Raw genomic sequence first — 11,593 nt, forward strand, 5'->3', positions numbered from 1 at the left:
CACGTTTTCGCATCACATCGTCGACTGTCCGGTTTTTGAACCACAGGGAGTGACTTTGGAAGAAATTCTCCGTGAAAGGAGATAACCGGTGGTAGCGAGGTATCTTGTTCAGCTGGAGTAGTCGGAGCCCTGGTGGTGGGGATGGGCGCCTGTAATCTTCTCAGGCTTACCCACTCTCGATCAGGATAGGGTCGGAGATGCTCGTATGCATCTTCTATTTCTTTTTTTGTTTTTTCTTTTTTTCCTCTCTCTTCCACCAACTCTCTCCCCTAATCCTACTATCCTTCCAATCCCATCCCGTCCAAAGGAACGAGTGCCAAGGATCGTGGTACTGTGAGTGGGCCGCCCCGTGTTTCCCCGTGGGCATGTCTGGCATCAGTGCGGTGTTTCATTGCTGTGAAGATGTCCGTCGTAACTAAACCGCTCAACCGGCAGGAGTTTTGGGATTTTCCGAGTCAGGTCACTTGGCCGTGATGGTTGCTGCTAGTGAATTGTTCCGTAGCTTATGCTCGAATGGGCAAGGCAGCATAGGTGCAGACACCCTACATGTGTCCACCTTTACAATATACTGTCCAGGAAAAGTTTGCCGTCGTGCCGGCTCTCCTAACACCATCGAACATGGGTGGATAATCCCTGGTGTTAGGAACAAAGAGCATCATAATGCCACTACTCCTGTGAGTTTTGGAAAAACGGCCGACAGCATACTGACCGAACTCCTTTCGAGGTCTTCGGGGCACGATCAGTATGTAAGTTAGATTAGCGTCCACGCGCGCTCTTCTATTAAATGCTGACGGGCTACAGCCGGGACGTCGCTAGGCCGAGCGATGGGGCATACCTCCACGCGGTTCCCCGTGGGCATGTACCGCAAGGTACATGGCGAAATTGTCCTCCCGGTTCGTCCTCCGGGTCCTGGGATTTTTCCAGGTCCTGCACCGAAAGCGTGGTTTCTCACCCAGGCTGCTGTAAGAGCATCCACCCCCAGCAGGTACGAGGGTACCATTCGAACGACAAGAGGGGCTAGAAGGACGATATTTTGTAGCGTATGCCCCATTGGGCGAGGTAGCACAGGTCAGGCACCTTCGGGTGCCCACCTTCACAATATACTGTCCAGGAAAAGTAATGCGAGTGACTTGCGAAGCAATGCTACTGTCCGCTTAGAAATATTTTGATTAGTCGTGGGAAACCAATGCGGGGAACTTGTGAACCAATATGACTAAAGGAATAAGAAATATGCTTACTATTGTTGGAATATTTTTAATGAGTTATGCAAGTACCATCATTAACAATTCCACTGTTGGACCTAGACAAATTCCTACCAATCGTGGGTATTTAAAGCTAGTGCCTCTCGAATCAATACCGCAGTTGTACTTGGAAATGTTTTGACTAGTCGGAGGAAATTTATGCAATTGCCACTCGAAGCAAAACGAATGTCGATCATGGAATGATTCCAACTGGACGAGGAAACTTTATTCGAGTCTCTTGTGAACCATAACGAATGTTGGCATTGGGAATTTCCCAGTGGTTGAGGGAATGTTATGCGAGTGCCTTTCGAATCAATGCGGATGTCGGATTTGGAAACATTCCGACTAGTTGAAGAAAATTCATGCGAGTGCCACTCGGACAAATAAGACTGTTGGAATAGGTACTATTCCTCTTAATCGAAGGAAAGTTATCACTTGAGAACCAATACGACTGTCGGAATTCGAAAAATTCCGACCAGTCGAGGGATAGTTATAAGAGTGACACTCGAACCAATTCGGCTGTCGGAGTCGAAAATATCCCACCTAGTGGAGGAAATGATATGCGAGTGCCTTTCGAAACAATGTGGCTATCGGGCTTGGAAATATCCCGACTAGTAAAGAGAGAGCTGTGCGTGTGCTATGTGAATCTATGCACCTGTCTGACTAGGAAATATGCCGACTGGTGGAGTGAAAGTTATGCAAGTGCCTCTCGAACCAATGCGACTGTCAAACTTGGAAATAATCCGAGTAGTCGATGGAAAGTAATGCGAGTGCATCTCGAAATAATCAGGCTGTCGTACTTGGAAATATTCCGACTAAGGGATAGAACATTATGAGATTGTCATTCGTGTCTAAAAGACTGTCGCACCTGGAATTATTACGACTAGGCAAGGAATAGTTATGCGAGTGATTTGTGAAGCAATGCAATTCACATACTTGGAAATATTCTGACAGGTTGAAGAAAAGTTCTGCGACTCCCTCACGAAACAAATGCGGCTGTAGAAATTGAATTGATTCCGACTAGTCGAAGGAAAGTTATGCCAGTGCATTTCGAACCAATGCGGATGTTGGATTCGGAATAATTCAGACATGCCGGGAGAATTTATGCGAGTACCTTTTGGAAAAATGCGGCTGTAGGACTTGAAAATATTCCAATTACTCGAGGAAAAGTTATGCACTGACTTATGAGCCTATACGAATGACATGCTTATATATATTACGACTAGTAGAGGGAAAGATATGCGAGTGACTTTCGAACCAATGCGGCAGCCGGCCATGGAAACATTTCGACTAGTCGAATGAAAGTTATGTGAGTGCCTCTCGGACCAAAACTACTGTCGGGCTAGGTATTATTCCGCCTAGTCGTGCGAAAGATATGCGAGTGCTTCTCGAAACAATGCGGCTGTCGATCTTGGAAAAATACCGACTAGTTGAGGGAAAGTTGTGCAATTACCACTCGAACAAATGCGGCTGTCGGAATTGGAAATATTCCATCTAGTAGAAGGAAAATTATGCGAGTGACTTGTGAGCCGATTCGAATGGCTGGACATGTAAATATTCTGACTGGTCGAGAGAAAGTTATGTGAGTGATTTTTAAACCAATGCAGGTGTCGGTCCTCGAAACGTCCTGATTAGTCGAGGGTAAGTTATGCGAGTGCATCTAGAACTAATACGGCTGTCAGACTTCGATAAATTCCGACTAATCGTGGGAAAGTTATGCGAGTGCCTATCGAAACAATGCGGATGTCGTTCTTGAAAATATTCCGAATATTCGGGTGAAAGTTATTCAAGTGCCATTCGAAAAATAGACTGCCGGTCTTGGTGAAATTTGGATTAGTCGATGGAAATTTGTGCGCGTTATTTGTGAATTATTACAACCGCCGGGCTTGAAAATATTCTATTTGAGGAAAGAAAGTTATCACGTAGCAATGCGGCTGTCGTACTTAGAAATATTCTGTAAAGGCGAGGGTATGTTTTGCTAGTGCCTCTGGAACCAATGCGGATGTCGGACTTGGAAATATTCCTAATAGTCGAGGGAGAATTATGCGAGTTCCTCTCGATCCAATGCGACTGTCGGACTTGGATATATTTCGATTAGTCGAGGGAAATTTATGTGATTAACTTGTGAACCAAAGCGGCTGCCGGACTTGGAAATATTTCGACAGGTCGAGATAAAGTTATGCGAGTGCATCTCGAAAAAAGTGACAATCGGACTTGGAAATATATCGATCATTCTAGTTAAAATTATGCGTGTGTCTGTCGAAGCGATTCGGCTGTCGGTCTTCGAAGTCTTCTTATTAGTGGAGGGAAAGTTATGGGAGTGACACTCGAACTAGTGCGACTACCTGACATGGAAATAACCCGCCTAGTCGCGAGAAAGTTATGCGAGTATGTCTCGAAATATTGCGGCTGTCGGACTTGGAAATATTCCGACTAGAAGAGAAAAAGTTATGCCAGTGCCTAACGAAACAATGCGACCGTAGTACATGGAAATATTCCAGCTAGTCGATAGAAAATTATGCGAGTGAATCTCGAAACAATACGGCTGACTGACATAAAAATTTCCAGAGTATTCCAACGAAAGTTATTTGAGTAACTTGAGAACTAATGCGACTATCTGACTTGAAAACATTCCGACAAGTCACAGGAAAGTTATGCGAGAACCTTTCGAATCAATGCGACAGACAGACTTGGAATTAATCCGACATGTCGAGGGAAAGGTATGCTTGTTCTTCTAAAAACAATGCGATTATCGGACTTAGATATATAATTTAACTTGTCGTAGGCAAATTATGAAAGTGCCTCTGAAAACAATGCGTTTGGAAAACATAAATATATTCCAAGTAGTCTAGAATAAGATTTGAGGGTGCCTCTCGAACAAATGCGAAAGACGGACTTAGGAACTTTCCGACTAGTAGAGGGAACGTTATGCGGATGCCTTTCGAACCAATGCGACTATCGTACATGTAACTATTTCGAGTAGTCTAGTTCGATGTAGCATTGCGAGGTCCTCTCGAAACAGTACGACTGTCAGCCATGATAACATTCAGTCTAATCGAAGGAAAGTTATGCGAGTGCCTCACGTACCAAAGCGAATGACAGACTTGCATTTATTCCGTCTAGTTGAGAGAAAGCTATGCAAGTTCCTATGAAAGCAATGCGATCGTCACACTTAGATATATTCCAACTAGTCGTGGGAAAGTTATTATAGTGCCCCTCGAACCATTGATGAAGGGCAGAATTGGAAACATTCCTACTAACCGAGGGATATGTTATGCGAATTTTCTTCGAACCAATGCGACTATAGGTCTTGGAAGATTTAAGATTCGTCAAGGGAAAGATATGCGAGTATCCTTCGAACCATTGCGTCTGTCTTACTAGAAATTATTCCGACTGGACGAAGGAATGCTAAGCTAGTAACTTGTGAACCAAAGTGACTATCAGACTTGGTAATACTCCGACAATTCGAGGGTAAGTTGTGCGAGTGTCTCTCGAATCAATGCAACAGTCGGACCAAGAAATATTACCATTAGCAAGGGAATATTGTGCGAGAGCCTCAACAACCAATGCGACTGTCGGACTCGAAAATATTCCGACTAGTCGAGGGAAAAGTATGCAAGAGTCTCTCGAACCAATACGACTATCGGATTTGGAATTATTCCGACTAGTCGAGACATTATTATATGCGTGTTTCTCGAACCAATGCCGCTGTCGGACCTAGAAATATTCCGACTAGACGAAACAAAGTTGTGTGAGTTCCACTCGAGTCAATGCGATTGTCGGACCTACAAATATTCCGACAACTCGAGGAATAGTTATGCGAGTACTTGTGAGCCAATGCGTATGACGTGCTTGGAAATGTTACGACAAGTAGAGGGAAAGATATGCGAGTGTTTCTCGAAACAATGCAGCTGCCGGACTTATAAATATTACGCTTAGGCGAGGGAAACTTTTGCAAGTGCCACTCCACCTAAAGCGACTATCGTACCAGAAAATATTCCGATAAAAATAATAATGATAAAAAAAATAATAATTACAATAACAGTAACAATAACAATAACAATAACAACAATAATAATAACAATAACAAAAATAAAAACAATTATCAGAATAATAACGAGAACATGAACATGAATAATAACAATAACAATTACAAAAACATTAGTAATAACAATAAAATAAACAGTAATAATAAAAATAATAATATAGCAATATCAATAATATTAATAATTCTAATAATAACAATAATAATAATTATAATAATAATAATAATAACAAAAATAGTAATAATAATAACATTAATAATAATAGCAATAACAATAGTAACAATATCTAAAACAATAACAACAATAAATATAATAACAACAATAATAATAAGAATGACAACAATAACATCCATATTAATAATGGTAACAATAACAACAATAACAGCAATGATAAGAACAATAACACTAATGAAAATAACAACAAGAATATTCACAATAACAGCAGTAAAAACATTAATAATAACAATAACAAAAACAAAAATAACAACAAAAACATCAATAATAACAGTAATAACAACAATAACAACAGAAACAACAATAATAACAACAATAAAAATAATAATTACAATAAGAACACTAACAACAATAATAACAACGACAGAACTAATCATAAGAACAGTAACAACAATAACAACAATAACAATAATAATAATCATAATAATCATCATCATAATAATAATAATAATAATAATGATAATAATGATAATAATAATAATAATAATAATAATAATAATAACAATTATAATAATAATAATAATAATAATAATAATAATAATTTTTATGCTCTGAGAATGCCAATCTTTATGCAATAACCCAAAGAGCCCGTCCGCCAGAGGAACCCTTCACCAATTGGGTCCCCCTCCCTGGAGTGTCGGGCTCACCGTTGGAATAGGTACTACCGACTAAACTCATATTCACCCTAGTGGCATAATGAAACCATCCCGGCACCGATATGGGGGATTACTTCAAAATGGCGCCAAGGCATTAGGTCCTTTTACGGGACTCTGCCTTCGGCTCTACGGGGCAGGAGCCTGGAGCAACGATAGGGGCGCGTCTAAGGGCCGCCCATCTTCTTTTTTCTGCGCAAGATGGCCACTATGTTACACTCCTCCTGACCTCGAAGCATTTTCTAGACAACGTTTTCTGGCGAAATGTCTCCGAGGTCCTACTCCAAGGCGAGTCGTTCGACGCTCCACCGAGCACATTTGAAAAACGTGTAGTGGGCGTCGTCGACGGTCGAATCGCTATAGAGGCAGTTACCGTCTGCTACCTTCCTCATTTTTGCAAGGTAGGAGCAGAACAGGCCATGCCCTGTCAAGAATTGGGTGAGGTAGAAGTCGACCTTCCCCGCCTCGCGGATTAGCCAGCTGTCTAGCCGATTGATGAGTCGGGCGGTCCATTTGCCTCTAGGCTCTTGTTCCCACCTGCTTTGCCAGGTCTCGTTGCTGCTAGACGTGGCCAGCCTTGCTGCCTTCTTATTTCCCAGAACGGGCATCTGCTGGTGGACGAATTGTCTGTCCTGGGCTAGTAGATCGATCGGGATTACCCCCACAACCACTAGCACCGCGGGCTCAGAGACCGTGCGATAGGAGCACGCGATTCGGAGAGCGCCCCTCCTCTCTACCGCGGCTATGCGCTTGCGATATTTCTTGTGTCGCAGCGCCTCGACCCAAACTTCCGCGCTGTATAGCATCACTTCTTCGGCAGCGCACATCAGTAGTCGCCTCATGTACGGTCGGGGACCGTTGACGTTGGCCATAAGTGTGCCAAGCGAGGCTACTACTTTTGCCGCCTTCCTCTCCAAAATTCAGCTTGCTGTCGAGCATTACACTTAAGTATTTGACAGCCAACTTAGTCTGGATCGTCGCGTCTCCTACAGTGAAGCTGCTTAAGGTGTCGATGAGCTTCTTCGTAAGTAGCACAATTTCTTTCTTCTCAGCTGCTAGGGATAGTTCATAGTCTTCCATCCAGGAGATAACTCTGCGTATGACCTGGTTGAGCAGCAGCCCTACCTCCTCCGTGTCTCTTGCAGTTATGACAACTGCAATGTCATCTGCGTACCCCACCATAAAAGCACCCTCAGGGACTGCCATACGTAGGATACCGTCGTAGAAAATATTTCAGATATCTGGTCCCAGTATGGAGCCCTGGGCTGGCTCCGATGTCAACTCCAAACTTCTCGAATCATCGCCTGTATTGTATTCTAGGAAGCGCTCGTTCAGGTAGTCCCCGAGTATTCGGAGTCCCCGAGATACTCCGGGACCCTGAAATTACATCCGACCGCTTCCATTGCTAAGTCCCATCTGATGGAGTTGAAGGCATTTCTCACCTCTAAGGTGGCCAGCAGACACAAAGGGCAGGATAGGTGATTCCCGCGCTCTGTCAATTTAACGGCCGTGACAACCTCCTGGACTGCGTGGATGGTAGAGAGGCCGGATCGAAAACCATACTGGCGGGCAGCAAGATTGCCTGCTGCCATCACGGCCGCGTGCAGCCGTAGTCTATGCAGCTTCCCCATGAGTTTGCCAGCTGTATTGAGCATACAAATAGGCCTGTATGTCGAAGCGGTATCTACTGGACCCTTGCACTTGCATATGAGCGCAAGTCTCTCTTTCTTTCACGGGGCGGAGATGCCCTCCCTGAGGCACATGTTATACATGTTTAGCAAGACCTCAGGGTGACTCTGCGCGACGGCTTTCATTACTTCCGCTGGAAGGCCATCTGGAACTAGAGCATTCTTGTTCCGCATAGAAGATGCGGCCAAAAGGAGCTCCTCTTCCGTAAATTGTTGCGCTTCGGGTCTACCAGGCGCAGCCTTGCCAATCTCTCTTTCTTCGGGGAATAGAGTACACACAATGTTTCCCAAAGTCTTCGCGTCCTGAGGGATTCCTTGCGTTTGTGTCCCCAGCTTGCGAGTGACGATCTGGTACCCTAATCCCCACGGATTTTGGTCGATGTCCAAGCACAGCTCCATCCAACACCGTCGTTGACTGGTCTTGATGGTCCTCTTCAATGCTTTTTTGGCCGCTTGATACTCTGCGGCCAAGGGAGCAGCGCCTAGTTCGCGTCTCTTCGCTTATTGTGCTAACCGGCGAAGCCTTAAGCACTTTTTGCGAAGGACTGAGATCTCGTTCGTCCACCAGTATGCAGGAGGTCTCTGCCGTTTCATGCTCTTCTTTGGCACCGCTACCGCGCATGCCTTTTGGATGAGCTGCATAGTTGCTGCAGTTATTTTCCTGGCTTGTGCAATTAGCGATAGACTCGCGGAAGCAATTTGATGGGCTTTCCTACCTTCGTCTATGGCTGCGAACAGCCTCTGTCGATCCATTTTTGCTATGTCCCACCTGGGGGGTCGTGCTGCGCTTGTCACTGCTGGCCTCTTATCATGTATGTCGAATAAAATGTACTGGTGATCGCTCCCGGTGTAATCTTCGATCACCCGCCACTCTGCGATTCTTGCCACAAGGTGTTCGTTGACTAAAGAGACGTCCGGGATTGTCTCTCTGTAGCCAGGCCTTCGGAAGGTTGACGTCGAGCCTGTGTTGAACACTGCTAAATCCAATCTCGACACCATCTCCATGATTGGTCTTCCTCTGAAGTCCGGCCTGACCTCCCCCCATTAGAGAGCTTTGTCATTGAGGTCTCCAGCCACAATAAGATCCCCTTGCATTTCCCTCAACGCGTCTTCCAGATCGTCCAGTTTGGTCTGGAAGTCGTCTATCCGGTCGTTCGGGGTGAGATATACGCTGACATAAGTCATCGAGTTATGTCTCACCCAAACGTAACCGCGTCCAGATTCTTGATCCGAAGCATGTATCTGTCGGGGATCTGAGATCCTGATGGCCGCGGTTACCAATCTGTCGGCGTACCATCCTGCTCCTACCCTGTCCTGGTACTGTTCGCTGATTAGGACAATATCAGCTTTTTTCTCAGAGCAAAGCTGGGTTAGGAGGTGGTGAGCCATCCTGCTCCTATTAAAGTTACCCTGCAGTACTCTCATCCTTTTTTCTTTATGTTGGCTATAGCAAGGGCCCCCTGGAAGGCTGTGCACGCCCTTGATCCGGCCATGTGCTTCTTGGGTTCAGCTCCGCCTTTGGAGCACAAAAAGCAAGTGGGTTTTTGTGCGCTGATCTTGCAGTCTTTGATCTTGTGCTCCCTTCCGCCGCAGAAATAGCAGAATTTACTGCGATCAAGGCCCTTGCAGGAGACGCAATGGTGGCCATAGTCAAGGCAGCGGTAACATCGCCTCATCTCTGCTCTTCGACTGACCTTGCAGCTGACGAAGCCGACCAGTACAGGGCCGGCTTTCAAAAGCTTCGCCGCTGATTCCTTTTCTATGTTGACAATGGCCAAGCGCTGCTGCCTCACGTTTGGGCTCGTCAATCTTATGTTGACTTTCCCCGAGTAGTCTGGCAGGGTCCTCTTTAGGGCCTCCTCGACTTCTGCTGCCGAAGTGCAGCAATCGCAGTCCCTTATCTCCAGCATAGCTCTGGGGACCAATTCCGGGATGCTGCTCCATTCTCCCACTTCATTCCTTAGGATTTCTACGAAAGAGGTCCTGATTTCCGCAGTAGTCCTCTTGAGCTCGAGAAGAACTCCTCCCTTTCTTGTCTACCAGGCCGATATAACGTCTATCCCTGCAGTGCTGGTCTTGATGCGCTGGTGGATAGCTCCGACTACGTCTGCGTAGGTTTTATTTTGCGCAGGTTTCAGGAGAATCGCGTTCGGCCTCGTTCTTCTTCTCGTCCTGTCCTCCGCTTTGCTCGGCTTCTTTTTCTCCGTCCACTTGTTGGCTTCGGTCGTCGTCGCCTCTTGCCTCGGTCTTTTGAGGCTCCAGAGAACTGCGGCGGGCTTGTGGCTACTCGCTTGACTGTGCTAGCATCAGCAAGCATACTACATTGTCCTATTGCATCAGTAAGTAGTAATTTTTCGTATTATAACTATTTTAATGTTAATCTGTATTTTATTTATTTTTTATTCATTTTTCATTAGTAACTCGATCTTTACTTATTATTTATGCCAAATTTAGTATTGAAATATAATCTAAATAATAATATACAATATTAAAATATAATATGTTTTATTTATGTATTCAGCAATGAAAATAATATACCTGTATTATTAAATCTAATGTACGTATTTTAAATATTAAATAAATAATATTGGTCTGAATGATACGCAGGGATATTTTATATATATATATATATATATATATATATATATATATATATATATATAGTAGTATATATATATATACTACTAATTTTTTTAAATAATAGAAATATGAGTAAAGGACTGCGATTTATTGGTTCAATAATTTGAAACATTTAACGAATGCATAAATGCATAGGATGAAATGTTAGTACAACGCATAATATAAGTGAGGTCGTCTTGTCTAATTATTTATACTGACCATAGTATTCGTATACACTGACCATTTATTTTTTCAAACACACTCAGCTGATAAATAGAAATACCGATTAAATAAATGGAAGTATCAGAAATGTATATAACATTAATTTTCCAAACATTCTTTATATTTACATTTTTTTTTAAAAACAATTTGGATTACACACAAACATACTTATATATGATGTATCATATTTTGTTATTTACAATTCTAATCAAAAGAGAAATTTTGTTAATTTTTTTTATACTTACTGAAGTAATAAGCGTGTTTTAACAAAATGACAGATTATAAACGTAATCAATATTTTAATGAAAGAATACTGAGCTGTATTCTGGGTCGTATTAAAGGATCTTAAGTAAAAGGCGAAGTAAAGGAAGATGTCGAATTTTGTAAAAAACGAGAATCCTCATCGAGAACAATTCTATTTATAACAAATTTGAATTGAACCATGTTTGATATTAATAAAATGACTATAAAATACTACAAATTTAATTTTTTAAATGAAATAACAAACTAAAAAATTATTGATTTTTGATATTTGTTAAGCAAGTCTTATAGATATTTTATAGGAAAAAGTTCATATGCAGATCCCACTTATCTTTTACTTAGCGAAAGTTTTGCCTTTTGCAAAGTATTCATGACTTCGTAAGTGTTATTTTATTTATTCATCTTAATTGAGGGAATTCTTTTTAATTGAGAAAAATATGTCTAAATTTATTGATATAAAAATTGTAATGAGTATATAATAAACTCTAAATAATTTAGTTGTCTTATATTATGTTGATGTAAACTATATAAATCTTCAGACTGTAGATATATGTGTGTGCATATTTTTATATAATTTACATGGGCATGCATGTTGTGGAAGATGTATTTTGCCGTGGTTTAATTGCATA

This window comes from Vespa velutina, chromosome 20 (genome assembly GCF_912470025.1).
Source record: "Vespa velutina chromosome 20, iVesVel2.1, whole genome shotgun sequence".
Taxonomy (NCBI): Eukaryota; Metazoa; Arthropoda; class Insecta; order Hymenoptera; family Vespidae; genus Vespa; species Vespa velutina.